Source organism: Gorilla gorilla, chromosome 12 (genome assembly GCF_029281585.2).
Source record: "Gorilla gorilla gorilla isolate KB3781 chromosome 12, NHGRI_mGorGor1-v2.1_pri, whole genome shotgun sequence".
NCBI lineage: Eukaryota > Metazoa > Chordata > Mammalia > Primates > Hominidae > Gorilla > Gorilla gorilla.
The window spans coordinates 123,978,317-123,996,938 of NC_073236.2; the positions used below are offsets into that span (position 1 = coordinate 123,978,317).

An 18,622-nucleotide genomic window follows, 5' to 3' on the forward strand; every position below is an offset into this window, starting at 1 on the left:
TCATGATCATTCCTAGAAAAAGGAGGAGATTTCTCAGAACTGTGACACCACCTATTTTTACACCAAATATGGGTGTTCTCGGAAGTGTCATGATGCTAGTGGGGTGTGTGATTTAGTATGTTAATGAGCGTATAATGAGGTCCTAGGAGAAACCTAGGTCAAATCCAGTGCCATGCTGGGTTCAGTGGGTCTTAGCCAGCTTGGTCTACACTCTGTTTTTCACGGTCTTAGCCCATGGCCTCTGCAGCCATTTCAACAGTTTCCTTTTGCTAGTCATGTGAAATTGCTGCCCAAAATCTTCTATTATTCTGCAGCCACCTTGTATTATTCCTGTCTCAGGACCTAATGTGAGGTGTTTAGGTCATGAGGGCTCCACTCTTGTGAATGGATTAATGCTAATTATAAAAGGGCTTGAGGCTGGGAGTTTGATCTCTTGCTCTTTCTTCCTTTTTCCTGCCAGGGGATGGTACACCATGAAGGCCCTCAGCAATTGCTGACACCTTGATATTGGACTTCTCAGCCTCCAGAAACATGAGAAATACATTTCTTTTCTTTATAAATTACCCAGTCTGTGCTATTAGGTTATAGCAACACAAAATGAACTGAGACAAGTACCCATCTATTACTGTGTCTGAGCCCCTGGGTGGGTTTGGAACAGAGGTAAGTTAAGGTGCAGCCGCAAGGAGCTCACTGTGGACCAGGGAAGGAGACCCACATCTGAAATGGATGCCTCAATCTAATGACCAACTGCTAGGATAGAGTTATACACAGCATTTGGTTTATAATTAAGGTGATTTTTGAGAGAGGAGAATATTTTAGTTTACAAATCTCCTCTTTACTAAGACACACACACACAAAGAAACAACACACGTACACATGTTGAGAAGGGCCCAAATCATGACTGGCTAGGAGAGCAACAGCCTCTAGATGGTTTTTCCAGATTGTGAATTAAAGATCTGCTGGGTTGGCCAGGCATGGTGGCTCACGCCTGTAATCCTGGCACTTCAAGAGTCTGAGGAGGGCAGATGGCTTGAGCCCAGGATTTTGAGACCGGCCTGGGCAACATGGTGAAACCCTGTCTCTACAAAAAATATAAAAATTAGCTAGGCGTGGTGGGTGCGTGCCTGTGATTCCAGCTACTTGGGATGCTGAGGCAGGAAGATCACCTGAGCCCAGGGAGATCAAGGCTGCAGTGTGCCATCATCATACCACTGCACTCCAGCCTGGATGACAGAGTGAGACCTTGTCTCAAAAGAAAAAAAAAAAAGATCTACTGGGTCTGTCTTCAGGGACAAGAGCACAGTTTCTCCTAGGATCTTCACACCTCCCTCAAAATGTGTACATTTTTACTGATTAAATAATTTAAAAATCCTTGGGATCGATTGACTTCATTTGGAAAACAGTAAAGCTAGTTCTCTGCCTAACCCAAATGCAAAAAAAATAAAAGGGCAGGGGAGGGGTGGGGGTGCTGGACGTAAGAATTTTACTATGTTAAAAAGATGACAACAGTAATAGAAAATACTTGCCATATATATGAGTCAAAGATTAGATCCCAGGTATACAAAGAGCTCCCACAAATTGAACAGAAAAAAACGGGCAGACAGAAATATGACTCTAGGATATGAGCAGGTAATTTACTGAATAAGAAATGCAAATTGTCAATAAACATATGAAAAGATGCTCAACTTCACCGGTAGTCAGGGGAATGCAAATTAAATCTCAGTGAGATTAACATTTTTGGGTCTAGCAGATTGGCCCAAAGTACCAGCCAGCCTGGGGAGTGGGGGCAGGGGCCTCACATACAGTGTTGGTGTGCCTGCCCCAAGAGGAAAAGCAATTCCACTCTTCATGATCCATCCTACGAGAAATAATAACACAAACACATAAAAGCATATAAACCAGAATGTGTGTGGCTGCATCATTCTCAATAACAAAAATACTATAAGCAATCTAAATATCCATAACAAAAACAAATTAAACAGGAGAATGGTATGTAATATATCCATGCAGTGGAATTACATACACCCACTAAAAATAATGTGTTAGATCTATAGTTACAGACTTGGGAAATGTTCCTGAACATGAAGGAAAATAAGCAAGGTATAGGTCAATCTGTCTGGCATTTTGGATATATATGTACTTAGATATATCTGCATCAACCCCCCAGTAACAAATTGAGAAGAATGTGCACCAAGTTGCTAACAGGGGTTTACTTCGAAGAAGACAATCAGTCAGGTGGAGGGAGAAACTTTCTTCTTGATATAACTTTTATTTATTTATTTTATTTTTTTGAGACAGTTTCGCTCTATCATCCAGGCTGGAGTGCAGTGGCGTGATCCCGGCTCACTGCAACCTCTGCCTCCCGGGTTCAAGTGATTCTTGTGCCTCAGCCTCCCCAGTAGCTGAGATTATAGGCATCTGCCACTATGCCTAATTAATTTTTTTTTTTTTTTTTTTTGAGATGGGGTCTCGCCTTATTGCCCGGGCTGGAGTGCAATGGCACAGTCTCGGCTCACTGCAGCCTCCACTTCCCTGGTTCAAGTGATTCTCCTGCCTCAGCCTCCCTGGTAGCTGGAATTACAGGCACATGCCACCATACCAGGCTAATTTTTGTATTTTTAGTAGAGACAGGGTTTCACCATGTTGGCCAGGCTGGTTTCGAGCCCCTGACCTCAAGTGATCCACCCACCTCAGCCTCCCAAAGTGCTAGGATTACAGGCGTGAGCCACTGTGCCTGGCCTATAACTTTTTTTTTTTTTTTTAAAGCAATGGGGTTATGAACAAATTTAATTTCTTTGTTTTTGTTATTTTTCAAAAATAATTTTGTTACTTTTCAGTAAAGTTAATCATTTCAAGTGATGTATGGGACCCTTTTGTGAAGCCTAAAGTCACCCCCAAATTTCTCCTTTGTTTCCCAGGCCGGTTGGCATTTTCCCCACCAAACTGCTATTGAACTGAGTCAGCTGAGAGTGGGTTCAAAGAGACCAAGATGGACCAAAACGGGCACTGCTTTAATTAAGATTAGAATCATGCCCATCAAAGCCATTCAACGTATATGATGTTGGATATGCCCAAGGCAAAATGCATAGTTTTTTGACATCTGAGGCTGGAGGAGAGTTTGAGATCCACCACTGAGAGAGTTTTGGAGGTGGGAAGTTTTATTTGTAATAGCATAATTAGGTTTAAAACAAAAATTATCTTCATTTAATGCCAGTAATTTGATTACTGATTTAGAAAATCGAAGTGTCCAGCAGACCCTGGACTGCCCTCAGAGACTAGTTTTGCATCCTTGGAGGCAGCTCAAAGACCCCTTCCACTGTGAAGACTTCCCTCCAGCTTCACGCATTACGTAGACTTGAGAGAGGGCTAAGATGGAGTGAGTCAAAATGCACTGCAAACCATGAAGAGCTACGGGGAATGGACGGTGATACTGCTGCTGTGGAGTTGGAATTCTCATTTCCCTTAGTTTCCTTATGCTAAAAGTCAAAATGGGAAAGATGTCCCTGGAGGCAGCTGCTCAGGGCCAGGCTCCACAGGTATGGGGTTTGGGGAGAAATAGGTTTCCCCTTGTGGGCCTCAAACTTGAATTTGTCAGTGCACTGGAATGGCTCACAATTAGGGGATCCTCATCTTAGTAGGAACCTGTAAGGGCTACAAGGAATTCTGATGCCAGATCTGGCCTTTGAGTCCATTTGGCGCTGCCCCTTGAAACAGGCAGGCTCTCTACGAAGGACAGGGGTCTCCTTTTTCTGGGATTACTTTCCAGACATAATGACGTGCTTTGGATGTGTCCAGATCACCTCGCGCTGTGCTGAAGTTTTCAGATCTTCTCCTCAGGTGATTACTTAGTAGATGGCTGATCTCACCCACTGATTCTTGCTAATTTCATTTTCCTATAATGCTGGATACATTCCTGTAGCCCCATGGACGGCCCGAGCTACATCAATATCTGAGTGGAATTGCTAGAATCTGCCTGCTGGCCCTTTCAGTTTCCTTGGACTCAGATAATAATCACTGATAAATATCAGTGATTCTATCTGCTCATTTCCAGAAGCTGCTACTTCTGGCCTAGGAAGTCTTTTCCTTTCATTTCTGCTTATTCAAATTCTTTCCTCAAAGTTCAGCTGGAGACTGTCCTGGAAGGAATCTAGTCCTCCCTTCCCCTAACCCTACTCATTCTCTGCCCCAAATCTCCATTAATCTTATACCGCTTGCCGCCAACAAGGGGGTTCTTTTTAAATTTTTATTATTATTTTTAACTCTTGTCTCCCAGGCTGGAGTGCAGTGGTGCAGTCTCTGCTCACTGCAACCTCCGCCTCCCAGGTTCAAGCAATTCTCGTGCCTCAGCCTCCTAACTAGCTGGGATTACAGGTGCGTGCCACCACGCCCGGCTAATTTTTGTATTTTTAGCTTTCTCCATGTTGGACAGGCTTGTCTGGAACTCCTGACCTCAGGCGACCTCACGCCTCGGCCTCTCAAAGAGCTGGGGTTACAGGCGTGAGCCACCGTGCCCGGCCATGGGGGTTCTTTATCAGATTCATGTGTGTATGTGTGACTCCCCTAACAGGATGAGCAGTTCCTGAGTGCGGGACCCTTTCCCATGTTGCCTTTCCATCTTCTACAGCATCCGGTGCAGCGAATGCTGGAAAGAACAGCTCTGACACCAGACATGCCAGCGAGCTCTGCTATGTTGGATAGTCCAACTTTTCTGAGGCTTTATTTCTCCATCTTTCTTGCTTTCTTTCTTTTTCTTTTTCTTTTTCTTTTTTTTTTTTTTTTTTTGAGAGAATCTCACTCTTGCCCAGGCTGGAGTGCAGTGGCACCATCTCGGCTCACTGCAACCCCCGCCTACCGGGTTCAAGCGATTCTTGTGCCTTAGCATCGTAAGTAGCTGGGATTACAGGCTCGAGCCACCATGCCCAGCTAATTTTTTTTTTTTTTTGTATTTTTAGTAGAAAAGGGGCTTCACCATGTTGGCTTGGCTGGTCTCAAACTCCTGGCCTCAAGTGATCCATCCGCCTCGGCCTCCCAAAGTGCTGAGATGACAGGCATGAGCCACCACACCCGGCCATTTTTTCATCTTTCTTTTAGTATCATGTGAGGATTACACAAAGTAGCCATCTGGCTTATAATGGATGTCCAGTAAACGTTCCCTCCCTTCCTTCTAGTCCCAGCCCTCCTGCAGGGGCTCCATGTACCCCGCAGCAATAGACCATAGCATGTGTGTCCTGGGGGAACCTGCAGAAAATGGCTCTTTGTTTTAATAGGACTGTTGAATCATTCTTTCTTCAACTGGAAATCTCTCTGGGCCACACCCCTTTACTCTTCTTGGCTTGTCCGTAATCAACTAACTTTAGGCTTGAAAGAAGGTACTGCAGAGTCAAGGTAGTATAAGGTAGTCCTAGTAAGAACACAGGGTCACCCGGGGAGAGGACTGGAGTTCTTCAAGCTTAGAATTGTGTCTTACCTCTTGAGGAATTTTAGATCGGTCCATTAACTTCTCCTGGTTCATAAAATCGGAATAATGAGCCCTATCCCTGCTTTTATTCCATAAGGGAAAGATATCTGAAGGGCAGTGGGCTTAGATTCAGAAATGAAGTTTGATAACCTGGTTCTATTATTTCTATATGATCTTGGGCATGTCCATTTCCAACAGCCTCAGTTTTCTTACCTACGAATAGGGATAATAATATTCTTCTTACTGCCACAGAGAAGATAGGAAATCTACAATCAAAATGGGGCCATGTATGTTACCTTGCTGTATATTATGAGCGCTAAGAAATTGTAGAGGAAAAAGGCTTTATTCTGTGGGGCAGGGGCTTGAAAAATGGTAAAACCTCTACACATGAACAGTGTGGGATCATGTATGGAGTTCCTAAAACAAGGCTGTTTGGGATGGACACGTTTGAATCCTCTTACAATGCTTATAATGGTCATATTTCCTGGTAAGTGGCATCAAATCCAAAAACCTGTCAAAGGGACAGATGGCATTCTTAGCACAAAAGAGGAAACCAATTAGAAGTTAAAATACAGAAAAATGTGAACTTGTAAATGCTAACAAATTGTTTCAATGTGGAGGACTGTGTTGTTTTCCCTGACACTGGCCAAGGAAGGTCTCTTTCTGGTCCAGCTATGTTCACAGGGCACTGACTATTGGAGTCTGAAAGAAACCTTATGGACTCTCTCTCCTAACTGTCTTGATTTCAAGCTTGCATACCTAGCTCGAGTTGTTGGGCAGATGCTGCTGATTGCACCATGTCACTTTTACAGTGACAGACTGTGTCTTTGCAGCTCAGAAATGAGCTCTGAACAGTAGGCTTTAGGAAGCAATTTCTAAATACAAGCATTCATTTAGTCCATCAACAAACACTTGTATATGACTATATATAACTATAACTTCTGCTTGCAAGGCACTTATAAGCCACACAGAAAAATCCAATGAAACTTATTGTGTGCTACAATTAAGGATGGCCCAGAGGAAAGAGACTCCACCCCTCCCTGGGGGAGTGGAACATGGTTTCACAGACTGGGAGGGACATTTGAGCTACAGGATGAGAAACAGTTTGCCCAGGACACAAGGGCGGATAGGATTGTATTAGTCAGGATGGGTGAGAGTATGCTGTAGTAACAAACAACCCTCAAATCACAGCGGCTTAATGCAACAAAGCCTTACTTTTTGCTATTGTTACACATTACAGCCTTCTTGTTAAAAGAGCAGCCCCTCGTGAAAGAGGGAAAACAGCCAGAAGGAACAAACCAAATCAAGCATGCAGCTGTTACACTCTATGCTAAAACCCCCCAATGGATCAAGGTGGCCCCAGTTGGATAGAATGGTTTGTTTGGAGGGAAAAGACCAAGAGCATGGGGTAAGAAAGCTTCATAAACTGGAGGTGCTGAAAGTAAGTCTAGAGAAAAAAGCAGGGTCTTATTTTTGTTATTTGTTAAATAACCTTTTAAATACTAAGTCTTAATAGTGCAAATTTAATGGATTTTTATTATAATTATGATTTAGAGCAAACTGTTGAAGATATTCCTTTTTTTTTTTGAGATGGAGTCTTTCTCTGTCACCCAGGCTGGAGTGCAGTGGCACAATCTTGGCTCACGGCAACCTCCATCTCCCCTGTTCAAGTGATTCTTGTGCCTCAGCCTCCTGAGTAGCTGGGATTACAGGCATGCACCACCACACCCAGCTAATTTTTTTTTTTGTATTTTTTTTGTATTTTTAGTAAATATGGTGTTTCACTAGGCTGGCCAGGCTAGTCTCACACTCCTGACCTTAAATGATCCTCTGGTCTGGGCCTCCCAAAGTGCTGGGATTACAGGTGTGAGCCACTGCTCCCGGCCTGTTGAAGATATTCTAATTAATCCTAAATTAGTCCTGCAAGTTGTTTCATGAAAAAAGTTTTCTATATTAAAATACACATAGGTTTAAATAAAAAACGAGAGAGAGAAGTCTTGAAGAGAATGGTGTCTGTAGCTACAGCTGATCGGAATGAAGTCGTTCAAGGATAGAAGCTTAGACTTCACTTCGAAATGCTTCCTCTGAACTGGCTGCCGTGGAGTCACCTGTGCCCCCAAGCACAATCTCCTCAAGGGCAATGGCAGCCATTACTAGGCCTTTTTATTTTTCATGATGCATAGTTGTACCTGTCACAAAGGAGGTGCTCAAAAAATATTTTGTGGAATGAATGGACAGATTTCTCTCTGTTCTCCCAAAACAAGACTTATGTCTCTATGTACATAAGGAGAATGTCAGGGCTGGGTGCAGTGGCTCATGCCTGTAATCCCAGCACTTTGGGAGGCTGAGACAGGTGGATCACTTGAGGTCAGGAGTTCGAGACCAGCCTAACAAACGTGATGAAACCCCATCTCTGCTAAAAATACAAAAACTAGTGGGGCTTGGTGGTGAGTGCCTGTAATCTCAGCTACTATTTTATATATAGATAGATAGATAGGTAGATAGATAGATAGATATACATATAGATATAGATATATAGATATGTATATAAAGAGAATGTCAGGACCAGCAATCCATAGAAAACTGAGACAGCAGACTTGTAGTTTTCAAACTTGCTTGCAGCTACAAAACTTTTTATTTAAAAAATGCTAACTAAATATCTTTTACACTAAGCTCAATTTTTTATTTTTTTAAAATTTTTTTGAGACAGAGTCTTGTTCTGTTGCCCAGGCTAGAGTGCAAGTGGCACCATCTCAGCTCACTGCAACCTCCGCCTCCTAGGTTCAAGCGATTCTTCTGCCTCAGCCTCCCGAGTAGCTGGGATTACAAGCACCTGCCACCATGCCCGGCTAATTTTGTATTTTTAGTAGAGACGGGATTTCACCATGTTGGCCAGGCTGATCTTGAACTCCTAACCTCAAGTGATCCATCTGCCTCGGCCTCCCAAAGTGCTGGGATTACAGATGTGAGCCACTGCGCCCAGCCTCTCTGGGGATCTTGAAGTGTTTCAAAACCAGACTGAAAGCCACACATTCAGATCAATCAGATCACACAAACAATAAAACCCCAGCACTTTCTCATGAAACCAGGAGAATGTTCTGGCTTTTGTCTCTTCCACCTGTGGAAATCAGCAGTTGTCTCTATTTTCCTTTGGGGATTGGGGTGTTTGGTTTCTCCATGAAGGAATGAAATGTTCACAAGAGCAAGAACATGTGGCTCTCCTGAGAAGAGAGCTGGAGGAAGCCACCAGCTCCAGTATCCTCAAAAGAGCACCTCTGCAGCTCCAGGGTCCGGGGTTCCTCCAGAGGCACAGATGAACTAAGCGGGGCTCCTAAGGCCTCGGGAAGGTGAGATCCCTGGCATGAATCACCTTTTCTGCAGAATCTGCTTCAGATGCCTCCATCTGAGACTCATTTCTCACCGTCCATGCTAGTGGCGGGGCTGGGGAGAATGGAGAGGATGTCCTGTTGGTCAGCGCCTCCCTTCTGGCTGACTGAAGACTCCTGATCCACTATAGTACCAGACAAGGGTGACAGTACCCTCTCTGTGAGGGCCCCAGAGAGAGGCTGACATGGGCTGTCAGTTCCTCTCAGCGTTGCTAATCTGAGTCAAAGATAGCCAGACCCCCAGGATCGGTCCCCACCCTCTGCCAGATGCTGTCCAGGGGAGCAAGGTGTGTCTGTCCCTCCTGAGCAGGTCCCCTGACTTTCCCTAGGATGATGGGCTAGGCCGCTTGATTTGCTTTCTAAACATCATTGTCCTGTGCCAGCCACTCCTAAAGCTGCATAGAAAGATGAGATTTCTTGGCCAGCCGCAGTGGCTCACACCTGTAATCCCAGCACTTTGGAGGCCAAGGTGGGCGGATCACCTGAGGTCAGGAGTTCAAGACCAGCCTGACCAACATGGGGAAACATCATCTCTACTAAAAATACAGAATTAGCCAGGCATGGTAGCACATGCCTGTAATCCCAGCTACTCAGGAGACTGAGGCAGGAGAATCGTTTGAACTAAGGAGGTGGAGGTTGCAGTGAGCCGAGATTGTGCCATTGCACTCCAGCCTGGGCAACAAGAGTGAAACTTCATTTCAAAAAAAAAAAAAAAAAAAAAAAGAAAAAGAAAGATGAGATTTCTTGCCCTTTTCCTCATTTCATTCTATTTCATTATAACACGAGATCAGCCTTAGGTAATTCCAGACTGTCTGCCCACCTCTGAAACCATGAGGATGGATGAAAGAGATTTTCATTCTGTGAACTCCAGCACGAGTGAGTTCCCAGACTCCCTCTTCTGTACTCATGGAGCCCCCAACTGCCTCAATTCCAAGCCAAGGAGGAGCTCCTGTAGCCCATACCACTCTTCAGGGCAGTGACATGCCCCAGCTGGGACAGAAGTCATGGTTGCCAGCCCAATGCGGGTCCCACTTTCCCGCATTCACTGATTTCTAACACAGTGCCGGCTACATCACAGGGAATCACAAAACACTGTGGACTATTTAGCCCTTAAGCCAGATGCCACAGAGCAGCATTCCTCTGAAATTGCAGAAGGAATCTCAGCTCTACTCGAGGCAGGAGGTCAGATGCCAAGGGCTCGCTTTGCTCCTTTTTATGGCTTACCCACTGGCCTAGAGCCTTAAAGAATCAAATTCTACCTTCCTCTACCTGACTGCCAACTCCTGTCCTTGCAGCGGCGTGTCAGCTTCTGTGAATCTCAGTTTCCTCCTCTTTAAAATGGGAATCGTGGGCCCCTCTCTCCTTGCAGGACTGCAGCCATTGCCAAAAGCAAGGTAAGCGACAGAGCACCACGTCATTGTAGAGGTGGTTGTCAATACTACAAAAATGATTCCTGCTCATTCAGAATCCTCTAATTGTCTTATCCGTATTATCTCCCCACCTGCTGTCTGACCTCTGCCCTATTTTCGAGATGAAATAAACCTGAATTTTTCCGTTGTCATCCAAACTTTAGAATTGTGGACTTAGGGCAAACCTTACATTTCACTGACATTACTTCTTTTAAAACCCTTCTTTAAAAATTATTTATTTATTATTTATTTTTGAGACAGGGTCTCGCTGTGTCTCCCAGGCTGGAGTGCACTGGTGCGATCATAGCTCACTGAAGCCTCGACCTTCCCGGCTTAAGCGATCATTTCACCTCAGCCTCCTAAGTAGCTGGGAGTATTGGCGTGTGTCACTGCACCCAGCTATTTTTTTTTTTTTTTTTTTTTTGTAGAGACAGGGTCTTGCTATGTTGCCTAGGCTGGTCTCAGACTCCTGACCTCAGAGGATCTTCTAGCCTTGGCCTTCCAAAGTGCTGGGATTACAGGTATGAGCCACTGCACTTGGCCAAAAACCCTCTTTTAAAAACCCATCTTAGTGATACCTGGCGGTGGCTAGGTGCAGTGGCTCATGCCTGTAATCCCAGCACTTTGAGAGGCCAAGATGGGAGGATCACCTGAGGTCAGGAGTTCGAGACCAGCCTGGCCAACATGGTGAAACCCCATCTCTACTAAAAATACAAAAATTAGCCCGGCATGGTGGTGCGTGCCTGTAATCCCAGCTACTCAGGGGGCAGGAGGATCGCTTGAACCTGGGAGGCAGAGGTTGCAGTGAGCAAAGATCACGCCACTGTGCTCCAGCCTGGGCGACAAGAGTGAGACTCTGCCTGAAAAAAAAAATAATAATAATAATAATAATAATAATGCCTGGCTGTGAAGAGGACGGAGCTGGAGCTCATGTCTATCATATAGTGTCAGATGCAAAAAGAAGTGGCAGAACAATGTGTATGACATGAGTTCATTTTTGAAGGGAATACGTCTTAACGTGCTTGTATAAGCATATCTGGAAGGTTGTACACCAAACTGTTTAGCAAAATTATTGGGGAATGGGACTGAGGATTGAAATGGAGATATGGTAAAGAAATTTTCATTTGTTTTTCTATTGATGGTTTGAGTTTTTAAAATAACAATTGGGTGTCGTTACATTTTAATTTCACATTTTTAAACACTGACAGACACTTTAAACATATGGCCTTGAAATATTTTTTACTAGATTGTATATCTCTGTTCTTACTATTTAACTTTCTAAATAAATTAAATGAACATTCTCTCTCGTGTTTAAAATTAGGATCTACAAACCTGATCTTTCCATTTATTGAGTGCCTGCTATATCCCAGGCTGAATATAGGTGTTTTTGCACTTAATACTCACTCCAGCCTTGCAAGGTTAATTATTTTCATACCCACTTTACATCTGAGGAAACTGGGGCCCAAGGTCACACGGTTAATAAGTGGCACAGCTGGAATTCTAACACAGCACAACCTAACTCCAAAGTGCACATTTGTTTATGAAGGTTCCCTGATGCCGTCTTTAAGATTGCATTTAACCTCATGCACATAATTAATTTTTTTATCAATACACACTCATGCATACAATTTGATTTTAAAATAAAATCTTTAATATTGTATAGTAATCCTCTTGGTGGTCCTGGGGGGTGCTCATCCACCTGAATGAGCAAAGCTTAGCTAAGACCTTAAGGTGTGCTGTCTTTTAAACAAATTATATCCAAGCGCAGCCACAAAAATTAACCAATCTATTCAGAAATCTTTTTAGAACAAATGTTTCTTTCTTTTTTTTTTTTTTTGAGATGGAGTCTCACCCTGTCACCCAGGCTGGAGTGCAGTGGCATGATCTCAACTCACTGCAACCTCTGCCTCCTGGGTTCAAGTGATTCTCCTGCTTCAGCCTCCTGAGTAGCTTGGATTACAGGTGCCCATCACCACACCCAGCTAATTTTTTTTAATTTTTAGTAGAGATGGGGTTTCACCATCTTAGCCAGGCTGGTGTTGAACTCCTGACCTCATGATCCACCCGCTTCGGCCTCCCAAAGTGCTGGGATTACAGGCGTGAGCCACCGCACCTGTCCTTAGAACAAAGATTCCTAAAATACTCTAAGTTTGTAGACTTCTAACACCACCGTGTGAAATGAAGTCCTCTGCATATCTCCCAAGAGCTTCACCCTAATATAATCACCGGGGAGGAGAGTATGATATCTCGTGAGCCTTTTGTTTTTCGCTCTTCAAGGAGTCAATTCTTGGAGGAATCTTCCTATGGGAAATGGAATTTTGCTGTTGCTCCAGAACGTGAAATTTACAGCTGACAAGAGGAAACGACAGGGAACTCTATTCCAGTATGACATAAGAAAGAATTTGGTAGCAATTAGAACAAGCCAATAATGAAGGGGGCTGTCTTGTTAGGTACTGAGATCTCTGTCACTCACAGGATTGAAAAGAGACTAGTGAAGCATCTGACTTGCTATAGAAGGGATTTCTGTCTTAGATAGGAAGTTGGACTAAGTTATTTTAAATTCTGTTTCTTAACTATTTTTGTTTTGTTTTATTTTGTTTTGTTGAGATGGAGTCTTGCTCTGTTACCAAGGCTGGAGTGCAGTGGTGTGGTCTTGGCTCACTGTAGCCTCCACCTCCTGGGTTCAAGTGATTCTCCTGCCTCAACCTCCCAAGTAGCTGATCTACAGGTGCACGCCACCACGCTTGGCTAATTTTTGCATTTTTAGTAGAGACGGGGTTTCACCATGTTGGCCAGGCTGGTCTCGAACTCCCGAACTTAGGTGATCTGCCTGCCTCAACCTCCCAAAGTGCTGGGATTACAGGTGTGAGCCAACACGTCTGGCTCAACTGTATGTTTTGCATTTTTCTTTCTTTTTTTGAGACAGAGGATTGTACCATTACCTAAGCTGGAGTGCAGTGGTACAATTTCGGCTCACTGCAGCCTCCGCCTCCCAGGTTCAGGCGATTCTCCTGCCTCAGCCTCCCATATAGCTGGGATTACAGGCACATGCCACTACATCCGGCTAATGTTTGTATTTTTAGTAGAGATGGGGTTTCACCATGTTGGACAGGCTGGTATCGAACTCCTGACCTCAGGTGATCTGCTTGCCTCATCCTCCCAAAGTGCTGGGATTACAGGCATGAGCCACCATGCCCGGCCTTTATTTCTTATTGATAGACTGGCATGTGGTCTTAAGGAAGATCATCCCTGAGCTAATAAAAGCTATGATCCAAATTAACCCCACAGTTGTGGTATGGGTTATGAAACGGGTTCGTTTTTGAAAGCCTGGATTTTAAAGACCGTCAATCAATTGTTAAGTCCTAATTAATTTTTCCTGAGAACATCTGACATAGTAACACAAGTACCAATTAAAATTGAATGTTGGTGTAATCACCATCTCAAATATTTGAACAATGTGATTATATAATATGTACCAACAAGGTTAAAAAAATACACTTAGAGAAGTAGATGTGAAGGAAAAGTAAGTATTGCTTCAGGGTTTGGAAAATGCAGTTTCTTATTCATCTGCCTCCTATATTTCAAGATTCAAGACAAGCTCTTGCCAGCCCCTCCTGCTGACTTCTGACAGCCCAGCACACCTAGGGAACTCTGAGCTGAGATATGCCCTCCAGGTGTCTGTGTCGATCATAATCAGACAAAGGATGTTCTGTGCTTTTCCTTAAAGTTAGTCTGCGTGAGGTCCTCCCAGTCACCTCCCAAGCTGGGCTGATGTGTTCACGTTAGGGGTTTCTCATTCAGCTCTGGGGTGTCAGCAACACCAAATCAAGACAGACTAGTTGAGAGCCTACTATGTGCCGACTGATACCTCACACATCTCTGTTTACATCCCCATCTTATTTCCTAGAAAGTCTGCATCCTTCTATTCAACATGGGCATAGCTTTCTGGAAATCCCAGAGATACACCACATCCAATGTGTCCCAAACACAACTCATTATCTCTCCCCTGAAGACTACTCCTGCCAATGAATTGTCTCTTTCACTGGTACCCGGATCAGAAACCTGGCCTTTGGGCTGGCTGGCTTCTTTTTCTTCATCTTGCATTTTTGCAGTGGCCATATTTTGTTATTTCTACTTCCATCCAAGCCTTATAGAAGGTGTCAGAGCCGGACGTGGTGGCTCACACCTGTAATCCCAGCACTTTGGGAGGCTGAGGTGGGTGGATCACCTGAGGTCAGGAGTTTGAGACCAGCCTGTCCAACATGGTGAAACTCCGTCTCTACTAAAAATACAAAAATTAGCCGGGCATGGTGGCACATGCCTATAATCCCAGCTACTCCGGAGGCTGAGGCAGGATAATTGCTTGAACCCAGGAGGCGGAGATTGCAGTGAACTCAGAACACACCATTACACTCCAGCCTGGGCAGCAGAGTGAGACTCCATCTCAAAAAAAGAAAAAAAAGAAAAAAAAGAAGGTGTCAGGATGTCTACACCCATTTTTCAAATACTAAGAACCTGCCACACAGTCAGTGGAGAGTCACTGCTCCAATCTCCTGACATGCCTCTTTGCCCACCACTTCAGCCCCTGCCTCCAAGATCCAGCCCTTCCCAAGATCCAGCAATCAAATGGCTAATGTCTGGCACAAGAGGGGGCTTCCAGGAACTTGCTGCAACAAAAGGTCAGTTTTGTTTGGCTGGGGCCTGGCAGTCCCTTTCCTTACTAGGTGACCACTGCGCTCTGGGCCAGCTTCCTCATTGGACACAGTAGCACAGTGTCTAGGCCTACTGTACTTTTTTTTTTTTTTTTAAAGACGGGGTCTCACTCTGTCACCCAGGCTGGAGTGTAGCAGCGTCATCTCAGCAACCTCTGCATCCCAGGTTCAAGCGATTCTCATGCCTCAGCCTCCTGAGTAGCTGGGATTATAGGCATGTGTCACTAAACCTGGCTAATTTTTGTATTTTTCAGTAGAGACAGGGTTTCACCATGTTGGCCAGGCTGGTCTCAAACTCCTGGCCTCAAGTGATCCGCCTGCCTAGGCCTCCCAAAGTGCTGGGATTACAGGCATGAGCCACTGTGCCCAGCCAACTATTAATCTTTTCTTAAAGGATGGGGTTCACAAGGGCAAAAGTGCGTCAGACCCAATGAAATCCCAGTGCATCCTGCTCTCAACTCCAAGCACTGCGCTCCTCCTTCTCGATGACCTCCTCCATCCACTTCCTTCCTCTTTTGCTCACTTTTCTTTTTCCATCCACATTTGTTGATCACCTACTGTGTGTGCCAGTTCTGAGGATTCAGAAACAAGGAGGCCCCACTCGCTGCCCCCTGGATGCTTCCAGCCCAGAAGGCACGAAGATGAAGACATGCCCAACTGCAGTACCCTGTGGTCAATGCTACATAGGAGCCCAGGAGCGCCAGAGAGAGAGAGAGAGAGAGGCCTGCTCCAGCCATGCAGGGTGAGAGAGGCCTCCCCAAAGACATGATTTATGAACCCCAGGAGACAAGCACCCCAGTGCCCCTGCAGAATTCCCCTCACCCAGGATGGGAAGGCACAGCCCTGGGGATGCTTTGGGGTTTGACATTCTCTTCTCAGCCCTGTCGATGTCCACACAGCTGAACCCAGCACTGTCTGAGATGGGTCCCCTTTTCCGATTTTAGAGGGCTAGTGAGGATTCACTCTTGATGGTATCAACCCGGGCTGTGAGAGTGTCTGGGTCCCTCGAGAGGACCAGCACTACTCACCTCAGAGGAGGCGGCCCCTGGCAGTGGAAGGGCCTACCTCCGGGGGAAGCAGGTGGAGGGGGTGCAGGCGACCACAGAACTCAGCCAGAGGCAGCTGTGTGTGCTTTGGTGCTCAAGGCTTCAGGGGTCCAAGGCTGCTGGGGTGGCCACCACGCTGGTGCTTAGACCTTAGCAGGAGGGAAGGCAGGGGTGAGGACACTTGACCAGATACGATGCTGGCTTGCTACCCCAGCAGCTCCCTGTTCTGCATCCCAAGGCAGCCTCCTTTATCTGTCTCCTCTTCTCCCTTCCACCCCACCCACACCATTGGCCCCAAAGGCTGGTCCTGCCCCAAGCATTTCCTATGTGTTCACACCTCTGAGCCTCTCCTTCTCCAGCTGTGATGTGTGACTTGGCCCTTGAAGCCCTCAAAGTTCTTCAGTGAAAGCCAACTCTATTCCTCCAGCTGGAATTACCTGTGACTTTCTCTGTATTCCCAAAATGTGCACAAAACTTATAAAGGTGTGTGGTGGCCCTTAGATATTTTGGTATAATTTAATTGCATGCATGTGTCTTGCTGCCTGGGTCAATTTCTTTGAGATCAGTGACTACATGTGACCTTTGCCTTCCCAGAGACCAGCACAGACCCATCAGTGAAGCCTGTTCTCAACAAACACTTGTAAATGACTCACTCCTACGGGGGTCTAGAGGACGACGGATCCCAGATCAAGTTGCTTGTTGCCTCATTTGTCAAGTTCTGCCTGTATATCGGCTGTTCTTCCTTACGATAAATCTGAAGATCAGAAACACGGCGGAACAACAAGCACGCAGGACAAGTCCATCCTGCCCATAACACCCTAGAGCAAGCTCAAAGCAGGAAAACAGCATGAGTCACATTCAGCAACAGACACGCAGGGAACCCTGCTCTCCCCTCTACCCTGAGGAGAAACAACAACACCTTCCCTGCCTGGGGAAACTCCTACTCATGCTATCTGTCTCAGACAGCAGCTCCTCTGCGAAGCCATCTTCCACTCTCTCAGAAAGAGTCCATTGTTTCTTCCTCTGCGTTCTCTCTTGCCTCTATTAAGGTGTTCAGCAGATAGTATTGAAACGATCTCCTTGCCTATTTGGTATTTTCCACAATGGCAGACACATATGGGAATCAGTTCTGGGAGCACAGTGGTTTAAAAGGAGGCAGACCACCAAACATCAGGAGAAGAGAAGTCAGGGTAGGGAAGGACCAGGAAACCTGTGCCCCATGAGCGGACTGAGGGTTGAGTTGGTCCCGGACGTTGCTGTGTCTCGGTGTGATTACCAATAGCACCCATGTTCATTCTCAAAAGTGTCCTGGTTTAATCCATCACATATATAATCACCCTCCATTTGAGAAATATGTAAAGAAGGCACAGGGATTTGACCCACGGGAGCCTTGGGGAGTCCATCACTGTCTTCAGTCATTCAGGGTGCAGCCGCATGCGCTGCGTGGCCTCGGGGGACCTGTGGGAGAGGATGATGTAATGAAAGCCTTTCCCCTAGTCTCTGTTTTGTTTACTGTTGGGCACCCAGGACTTGGCACCATTCCTTGAGTATATTAATCTCTTGATAAATATTTGTGGGAGAGAGGAAGGAAGAGAGGGAGGAGGGGGGAAGAGGGTACAATCTGGCAAAGAGCTGATTGCATTGCAGGCCTTGTCCCCTCAGTGGGGGCACCCGCCAGAGGATGAAAGACCCCTTGCTGGGGATGGCACAGATGGTGTATGGGCTGAATTGCACCCCCCTCCCCCAAAAAGGATATGTCCAAGTCCTGACCCCCAGTGCTTCAGAATGTGACTGTATTGGAAATCTGACTGTTGCAGGTGTTAGTTGAGATGAGGTCATACTGGAGTAGGATAGGCTCCTAATCCAATATGACAGGTGTCCTTACAAAAAGACTGTCATGTGCAGACAGAGACCTACAGGGAGAAGTCCACGTCTAGACAGGCAGAGGCTGGCATGATGCATCTACAAGCCAGGGACTTCCAAGATTGCCAGAATACCACCAGAGTCTAGGAAGAGACAAGGAAGGATTGTCCCAGAGGTTTCAGAGGGAGTCTGCCAACACCTTGATTTCAGACTTCTAGCCTGCAGAACTGTGAGAATACATTTCTGTTGTTTAAGCCATCCGGTTTGTGGGGGTTGTTTATGCCAGCCCTAGGAAACTAACACGGAAGGAATTCTGCCTTGGGTGGGAAGATGCATGAGATGGATGATCTCTGGACTCACTAGGCTTCCATCTCGGAGCCAGGCAGCAGTGATGGATTTGCCTCAGGCAGCCTTGCAGACCCACTGTGTGTCCATCGAACTCTGCACTGGTGGTCTGCACCCAGGGAGCCAAGCACAGGCTCATCTGAGCTAACTGCAGCACCAGCATCCTGAAACCTCCCTTCACCGTCCAGCCGGTCATGGGCTCAGGGCTCTTTGGCTCCTGGAACTTCAGAGTGATGGAAACTCACAAAGACACCCAAGTCCACCCCTCCCTCACACCACCAGATTCCAGGCTCAGAGGCGTGGGGGATACCTGGACTCTTTCCCTGCTCTATGCTCTTTCCGTGTTGTTACAAGAAATAACTCTGTGGTCTACTCATTGTTTTCCAGATAAGCCCCAACCTTC

General features: G+C 45.7%; 1 long non-coding RNA gene across 1 annotated transcript; it reads right to left on the reverse strand.

Moving 5' to 3' along the window:
* Nucleotides 1-1,613: 1,613 nt before the first annotated feature.
* LOC109025797 (uncharacterized) lies at nucleotides 1,614-17,327 on the reverse strand. The gene is made up of 3 exons (XR_002004790.4): nucleotides 16,665-17,327; nucleotides 16,031-16,160; nucleotides 1,614-1,858 (listed from the first exon to the last, which is right to left on the reverse strand). It is a non-coding gene; the product is annotated as an uncharacterized lncRNA (long non-coding RNA).
* Between the last annotated feature and the right edge of the window lie 1,295 nt (nucleotides 17,328-18,622).